The following is a 9507-nucleotide window of genomic DNA, read 5'->3' as shown; positions in this document are numbered from 1 at the left end:
GGTGTCATGAAAAAGCTATTGATCAAACCATTGACATTATCAGAGTTGTTACTTCCGGATCCTGCATTCCCACTTGGTGCCTCATATGATCTCCTCTCATTCGCAGCCTCTGTTTGCACACAAATCATCAACGCCTCATGAAATACAATTTTTCCATAATCAAGTCCTAAAAAATATAAGATACCTTTGAATTCTGGTACTTCGTTCCCAGGAATCGATGATCCAGCATTAACGGCTTCCATACGACACGGGCGAATTGTTTCTTCACAGTAACATAAAATCCGATTACATATTGTGTTTCATGCAACTGCCATGAATTACATAAGTTAATTGAGTTATGTCAAATCAATATCATCTTCTGTTGCAACTGCATTTCCAAACGCCTCTTCCTCTTCTCCGAACTTACCATGCACACCAGCTTCAATGTCTGCCATGTGCTTCCCAAATTATACTCAAAAAATATAATATCCTCCAAGGTATACTCCATAAATGTATTGTCCTATAAGTTACGTCTCATGTGCTTCCCAACTTGAAGGTACGAAACAACGTACCTGCCCGACACTCTTATTCCTTGGCTTCCTCCATGTTACATTCCGTGTGTACATCATCTGCGTGCAACAACCTTTTAGGTTCACGTAAAAATGTTTCATCCTAACTACGAAAGTAGTAAACAAACGCAATCACGTACTGCCTGTTGCGATGCCATGCATAACATCTTCTCCAGCATCTCCCACTGGGTGGTTACCTTCATCACCTGACACATCACATACATATTATGTGTTTCAACTACAAGTATGGAAGATTAAGAAGACTGTTCTACTATATTACGTTCAATATGAATCCCCACTTCATCAGATGGATTTTCTGATTGATTCCTACTCGTCCGTGCCCTACATATTTGAATAATTTGTACGGTACGTTCACATAACCATATTTATTAGCAGGAAAATTTATTCACCTTCTATGTACTTTACCTTTTAGACGTTTCGCTTCCTTCCGGTCCAATGTATATGCTACCTGAGTTTTATGTATATGTTACATTCAAAAACCATAGCAACAAATTCATTCATATCTTACCTTCTCTAGCTCGCTTCTCTCCCACTTGACTCAGGTTGCTGCTCTCTCGGATGTTATCATTCTTGTGCATTGGTCCAACTGTGAACTCATGTTAGTCATATTTCTCAAAAAATCCAATGTAAAACCCAAATGCATAATTTCTTAAAATGGTACATTCACCTGTCTGTCCGCCCACTGCTGCCGGCCTTTCAGTTTCTTCGTCAGTACATTGTCTATTCGCACTCTTCAACGATGGATTAGCTGTATGAATTAGTTTTACCTCCATTACATACATATCTTTTTATCCAATGTATAAAAATTTGTGCTGCTCTTGAACATCTACTAACAGATAACTTTATTATACTGAAAGATGATACCATTATACCATGTTAGATTTGCAGATAAATTTCATGTACCTCCCATTCCATGCACATTAGAGGTTGTGCGCTCTTCTGATTCGTCAGATGAAGTCTCGTTCTCCAGGAAATCAGTTACCCTTTGCACCAGAGCACTTTTCCTGCTCTCCAGCTTCTTTTTCAAATCTTCAATCAGAAAGACATCTCCGTCATGATGATATTTTATCACCTTCATCAATTTAGTATAATGCTGGAGCTTCTTTGCTTGCCTTCCAGTCTTCTCCTTCTTTTTCTTATCGGTACTCTCATTTCTTGGTCCGGGTAGACCAGAATGTTGTACCTCTGTCTGATCATTTCGCTGCAAAAAATACAAGACTACAGTTACATCAAGACATAATAACATAATCTATGACTGTAGCTAAAGGACGCAATTATGTTCACGTACTGACCTTGTAGTACCCATACCGATTCCTAACATCAACACTGTGTGTGTTCTTATCCATGCTGATCAGAAAACCGAGTTTAGCCTTCGTATAATACTTCACTCTTGGGAATGCCAAAGATTGCACCTTGTGTTGTCCAAAATCTATGGTATCCAGGTAAAAGATCTGCAATACGCATCCAGGAATCACCGTAAGCTACCATAATTCATTGCAAATACTTAATACCAGAAGTTACATATATCAGATCGACCTGCGAAACAATGGAGCATCCTCCCACAGTGCAAGTTGAATGCCCCTCGTTCTTCACCTCATGAACCTTCCTCGCGGCTACACCAAGGCTGTCAAGTACACACCTTGCATAGTTCAGTTCACAGAGTTTTGAAACGTCTGTAACATAAGGAAATAAGTATTTTGGCATCCTCGGATCACGATCTCCGCAGTCCAGCATAAGAGCAAATGACAGAATGATAACTGAAATCTGGAAAGCATGCTGCTGCTCTTTCGGGCTATTTTCGTCAATGCTTCTTTCAACAATGCCACGCCCACTGGCAAGAGTTAGATCTTCCACACCCCAGCAACACTCTCACTTCATCAGCAGTTCCTTCTGTCATGCTATCTTCCGTCAGACATATATGTGTACCCTCCGCTCTTAGACCTAAAATGTTTTTCACGTGCTCGGGGTACATTGGAACCCTTGTGCCATCTGAGTACTCAAACTGAATTGGCTCACCATCTGCCTTCGTATGGATCAAAGTCCAGAGAGAGAATTGCCGGTTCAATAATATTTTCGGCATTTCAGAAAGTCCATGAAAAGATATATCAGCCATCAACTATAACTTGAAGTTGTTGAATTTAGAGAAGATGTCATACAAGGTACTGATTTTCTGACACCCAAAAAGCTTGGGAGACCATATTTCTTCCGCACGTACGTGATTGGTACGTCCTCTGTGCCCACGGCCTCTGCCTCTTCTAACACTTGAAAATGATTCCATGTCTGCGCATTTATTTAACAGAAACGAAAGATTAATATTACAACTAAACCAACGATAATGTTCTCAATTAAGTAACGATTTCTTGATTTGAAAAAAACAATATCAAACAACTAAAGCAACCATTCCTTGCATTTATTTGACAGGTACATGTCTATTGCTTTATTACGCGAAATTAAGTACTATCAAACAATTAGTACACCAGGAGATGGTAGGAAAACAATATGAAACACATGAATTGCGCAAAATGGTTCTACAATTCTTACACTTACCGGCTTCTGCATTCCTGAAAGCAGATGTTCTCGACAGCCTTCCGGTAGCAGACGTAACCATCTCTAAGAAACAGAAGGCAAAATAACATGTGTGAACATGCATGTACATGAAGGTACGGAAAGTACTTTTCCAAAATGGTACTTCAAGGTACTGTTAAAAGGGAACAACTTAACAAGTACTTACGAAATAACAGTCCGCATTACTAATTCGACAAAACGAAACTTCTACTAACATGAGAAGTACATCATTACACTTCAGTTCCTAAAAGCATACAGATCTGTAATAGACCATACGAAAATGCTAGATACTAAATGTAATACATCAGTTTAAAAATACAACAAAACCTTGTAAATCAGTTACGACTGCAACAAAAAATAACATCTAACAGAAGGGGAAAGCGAGTTACAATTGAGAACAGAAGCAAAGGTCGAGGGGAAAGCGACCGGCCGTGAGGTCCAAAACAAAACATAATAGTAGAGTGAAAGATGAGGTACAGTACCCGACTAGTTGAGAAGGTACAGTCCAACGCATAAGATGGACAGATCCGCTGAATACGAAGGGATTAGGGTTCTTGTCGCTAACGGCCGCCGATTTTTCTTCCCCGGTCTCGAGAAAGGAGAGGAAGATGGAAGATGGCAATGTGCCGGCAGTACAGGTCTGTGGAAGTAGATATTATGTTACTACCGGTGGTGGTCCCCACGAATATAATAATACATTCGTGCAAAAGATTCTGTAATGTAATTATTACCGATGATATTAAGGGTCAGAGAGTTACGTGATTTTCAGAAATGACTTGATGGCAATAAAAGATAGTTAACACCAACCTTCAAATAACCATGAACGTTTCGTTCATTTCACATTGGACACGACTGTCTAAATGCATAAATCTGTAAAATTAATCTGTAAAATTAATATGTCCACATAATTGTACCAGAACCTAATTGTACTAATATGTACTACCTCCGTACCATAACTGTACATTTCTCGTACCCACTAGTACAATGCATGTACATACATTTTATCTCTGGAGAAGAGGAAAGACTATACAATAGGTACACTTGTGCTGTCTGTGTCCACAACCATGTACATTTAGGTACATATGGATTCGCAGTTACATAAGTTCACTTCTATGAACAAAGTTGTCTGCAATGCAGTTCCATACTACCTCTGATCCATATTTCATTGTATTGAGCATCCTTCCGATTGTCTACGACTTGCATACGTACGTATAGTACCCTCGTTCAAGCATAATTTTGCAATGTAAACTATAGTTTCTGCATAGAGTACTCTTTCAGTACCATACAAATTTGGAAGCTTCACATGACAATCCACTAGTTCCATCTAGCACTAACAAAAACAAAGTATCACCTCGCAATCACTTACATCTTACAACAACGTTCAAACTAATACAACCATAACAAGTACCATGCTTCTAATGAGTGCTTGCGCCTTTAGTCATTATGTTGCGCCTTTGGTACACTTTCAAATCTTCCGACTTCATAACACCAACTGCACGTGTGATGGCCAAACAAACTAATTAGCATGGTTTGGAACAAATAATTTCTAGCTACACAAAATTTGTATTCTAACCTGGATGATCTTTATCTACCATTGAACCTTCAGGTCCGACCACCGGACTGTCAGCATGAACTGCGTCTATGGTTGACATCTCTCCATCCTTTTCTTGGGCTAAACAATTGAAAACAAGATTAAGTACGAGAACATACATCCTGCTATCTCATTAAATAAAGGAGAGCTCATATAGTTTTCAACTAATTATTTCGTACTTCAACTACCAGTAAGCGATGAGTCTGCTCCACCCACATTGACACATCGTACAGTCATCAGTTCTTCACATTGTTCTGCGAAAACGGAGACATATCAGATATCAAATATGCATCCTTCCTTACTCATCAGCAAAATATCATCACCTGCTATGTTCTTGATTAGTTCTGGTCCTTCATGCCTGCTGACTTCAGCAGCAGCTTGGATGTCTTGCAGCATGTCTTTAATTATGACGTCTTCATTCCATTGCGTACCTGTCATCCAAAAGGTCGGAGCAAATATCTAGTACATAGAAAGTACCACAACATATGAATCAGAAATCTTCCACAAAAAACACACCTGCCTCACATATCTGGTTGTTGCTGCACTCGACGTTTCGTACTGAAAATACAGAAGTGTATGTTCTTCCAGAACTATGTTTGAGGGACATAATAGTACGGTACTCAGCTGTAAGTACTCACTTGATTCAGGTTGAACAACAGTGTGAGAAATTGACCCAACAACATGATGAGAAACATGTTGTTCTTCGCCATTATGCTCCCTCAATTTCTCTGGACGTCCCGCCTTGCATGATACTGTGTTTTCACTTACAAGAACTACACAACTTACATTAAACACATGTAAATGGCACTAACCTCCTCACGTTTTTTTTTGAACTTGATGGTATCAGGAACCCGTGGAATTCCTGGAGGTCGAGCACATGAGTCTTTCAACAGTCCTAGTGCTTGCGCAATCATAATAGTTATTGACGAATGGACATCTAAATTGTTACCTTCATCACCAACTGTACCTGCATCTGTGAACAACACAATACCGACATTTTATATCTTTTTACAGATGTATCTCAACAACTTTTTTTACCACTAAAGTAAATTCAAATAAGAAATAAGTACCATCCATTCCAATATTTGTCATGTCATCATTTCCAGCCTCTTGAATAGGTTCTGGACCTGCTGGTACTGAAAATTTACGTACCTCTTGGTAAATTGAAGCTACAGTTATGTATATTAATTTAACGAATGAAACCGACCTTCCACAATATTTGTTTCAACAGGTGTCGGTGTTTTTTCTTCTACTCTAGTACTCTTGCATCTACAGATTAAAGGATTTTGTGTCTCAACAGACGTGTCATAACACAATGAACAACAACCATGTCAAGGTATGGGCCATACCTTCTAGAAGATTCACTTCCCGAGTTCGTTTGAACTAACATAAGCCATGAATTATTGATCGTTACATGAATAGTGATATGTGTACGACAACACATGTTTAACTCCTTACCTTCTGCAACACTCTTATCTCCAACTTGACTCATGTTGCTGCCCTGTCCAATGTAATCATCATTTCCGAAGAGACATACTGTACATGGTACAGGAGTGTTATTACATTTAAGTACGTTATCTATATTACCGCCTCCGTTGCGGAAAAAAAATAATGAATTGCCTTCCGATCCTTCTGTTCTAATTTCTTTTGGCCGTTGCCAAACACCAGCAGTTAGCGGTAGTCGATTAGGCCTCTTGCAGAAACGTTCACCAATGCAAACATGAAATGAAAGTACTAGTTAATCACGAAAAATTAATAAACAAATTGTGTGCTCCTTTATAAGTGAAATGGAAGACCTGATGTCACATCATCAGGAAGTGAATGTGTCACTCCTGCAGCAACGCAAATTTTTTCCATCGGAACGCTTGTGTTTTATATCAAAATTAATACAAGAACGCTCCATCAGAACAAATAATTTGATACGTACCTTCCATCCCATGTGCTTCATACGTTGTATCTTCATCGGACGAACTCTCATTCTCTATATGTGTTGCTATTCGGTACAGAAGAACGTTCTTCCGTTTCAGGTCATCAACAAGATATCCATCGGTAGTGTGATGCTCCTCAACAACCTTCATCAAAGCACTGAAACGCTGCTGCCTCCTAAATTGCCTTCGACTCCTATACTTCTTCTTCTTAGCTCTTCTTGAACCAGTAGCTATGCCCTTCCCTTTGTCTTCAATTTTGACCTGATCATTCCTCTGCAAGAAATATAACATATATTGTAACAAGTTCAAAATGTTTAACAAACTACACGTGCCAAATAATGGAAACATGTCATCACATGTACCTTGTAGATTTCCTCTCCATACCGATAAGCATATCTAGTTTTGATTTGTCATAAGCCTTGACTCTTGGGAATACATTTTGTGCTGCTTTGTATGCACCAAAATCGATGCTATCCAAATAAAATATCTGCACCACAAGAACATTGCATTATGTGTTGCACAAAAAACATATTTCGAAACGTACGTACAACTATGTACTATAAAATAATACCTGAGGAACAATGCAACATCCTCCCACTGTGCATGTTGAGTAACCACCTCTCTTCGCTTTGTGAACCTTCCTTGTAGCAATACCAAGAATGTCGAGTACACACCTTGCATAGTTCACTTTTTTAAGCTTCTGCACATTGCTGACATACAGAAGTAGTTATATCGGTATTCTGGGATCACGATCTCTGCAGTCTAGCATGAATGCGAAGGATAAAATGACAACTCCAATTTGGAAAGCTTCTTGTTCCTGCTTCCTATTGTGTACATCGATCCTCCTCTCGACCACTTCACAAACACTCGAGATTGTTAGTTCCTTAACTCCTACAGCCATGCAGACTTCTTCAGGCACATCCTCGTCTTCTACAGAAATATGTACACCTTCAGATTTCAGACCGATTATATCATGCACATGTGATGGGTACATGGGTGCTCTGGTACCATCAGTGTACTCAAACTCCATAGGATCCTCATCCGCATCGGTCTGATTTAGGCAGAAGAGAAAATTGCCTGTTCCATTGCACTTTCTGCATTTCTGCTAACCCATCGAATGTAATATCTTTCATCAACAATAGCTTCAAAGGATCAAATTTTGAGAGCATCTCATGAAGAATCATTGGCTCCTGACAGCCAAAAAGTTTAGGGATCCAAATCTTGTCAGCAGGCAGCGGAATGCTACGTCCTCTACCTCCGTGACCTCGAGCCACAGATCCCACACTTCTTCTACGTCGAACCGTTGAAGATGATGCCATTGCTACCAAAATTTGTAAGAGCAAGTGAGCAACACTAGAATCCAGTCACATCATACTAGAACATGAAATTTGTATATTTCTTTTCCATGATAGAACGAATGTTTCAAAATAGATGCTTGTAATGAGAAATTGAGTTAGTAGAACAATAATAACGTACTTCAATATAGTACCTATGAGTACAGTCAGATTAATTTAACCGGATCATTACTGTACTTGTCTACAAACATAAGTACGTATGGTACATTGCATCTGAATTGTACCTTCATGCACACTCCCAAAACCAAATCCTCTACCCATGGGCCTTCCTCTCGAGAGCGACGTAACCATATCCTAACCAATTAACACGAAATTATAAACATTCATTATGTTCAATAAGCTAACTAAATTGAAATGTACATCACGTAGCACGTGTCCCTTCGCACGAGCTAGTACCTACATTTTTAATACATAAAATGTGCTACTGCCATATTAAGTTGTGCTATAGGTAACCCTAATAACCATTAAACTAAAATGTACTTGTCAAAAGAATGCTATGACAACTTTGACACTAAACCAGTCAAGTGCGTATGTATGGAAGCAAATAAAATACGAGGACAGTACAGTGCCTCTGTATGGAAGGACAGCAAATATGACTGCACATATGTACTTGACATATCAAATTTAAACCAGGTTGTTTAAAAGTATGAACCCATATGTACTGCACATATGGAGGAAAGAGATAGAGGTGCTTGACGGAAATAAATGAAATCGCTGAAAGTTAATGGTAGATCCAAAGCTAGTTTATACGTATGTGTTCAGTACATATCGTACCCATGGAAACACCGAAATCAATTCGATCAAAAATCACGATAAATGGAAACCGCACCGGATTAAATCAGAATGGGGGATTGATGTACAGTACCTATTGCCTGCGGCCCTCCCTCCTCAATCTGACCATGCACGCCGTCAATCCCTGGTATTGCGACGGCTGGAGCTCCAGCCGTGTTCTTCCAAAAGCTTCTTCGCCGCAAAGTTCGCAAACCCCAGCTATAGGAAGCAGAACGACCTAACCTGCTTCTAAGATGGAGGGTCTGGTTATTATAAAGCTCCGGTTGGTGGTCCCCACACCTAATTGATTGTCTTAACTCAAAAATAACAAATAAAGAACCAAACCTGAACTAAACCATTTTGAATATAAGCAAACGTACCACATCACCGAGCTCAACACACATATTCATACTAATTATTCATTGTAAAAAACACATATAAACGGTGGTACACATAATCTGGAGTACCCATGGAATATTTGCAACAATTTACCCAAGTATGACGTGCTAAGCTGTACCAAGTACATATGTTTCAATCCTAGGTACATACATTGCTGACAAGAAATCCGCATACAATGTTACCATCAGTCTAACCAGGTAGGACGTACATATTTATTAAAAATTCAAAGCAGTTTACTAAGTACTTTAGATTGCAGTTCATAACACAGCAAACAGAAAGAGGTACGAGGGTACATATTTGTACAGCAAGATACATGGAAGTACTACAGA

This window comes from Brachypodium distachyon, chromosome 3 (assembly GCF_000005505.3).
Source record: "Brachypodium distachyon strain Bd21 chromosome 3, Brachypodium_distachyon_v3.0, whole genome shotgun sequence".
NCBI classification, from domain to species: Eukaryota; Viridiplantae; Streptophyta; class Magnoliopsida; order Poales; family Poaceae; genus Brachypodium; species Brachypodium distachyon.
The sequence above is the reverse complement of the archived record's forward strand: the minus strand, read 5'-3'. Positions refer to the sequence as shown.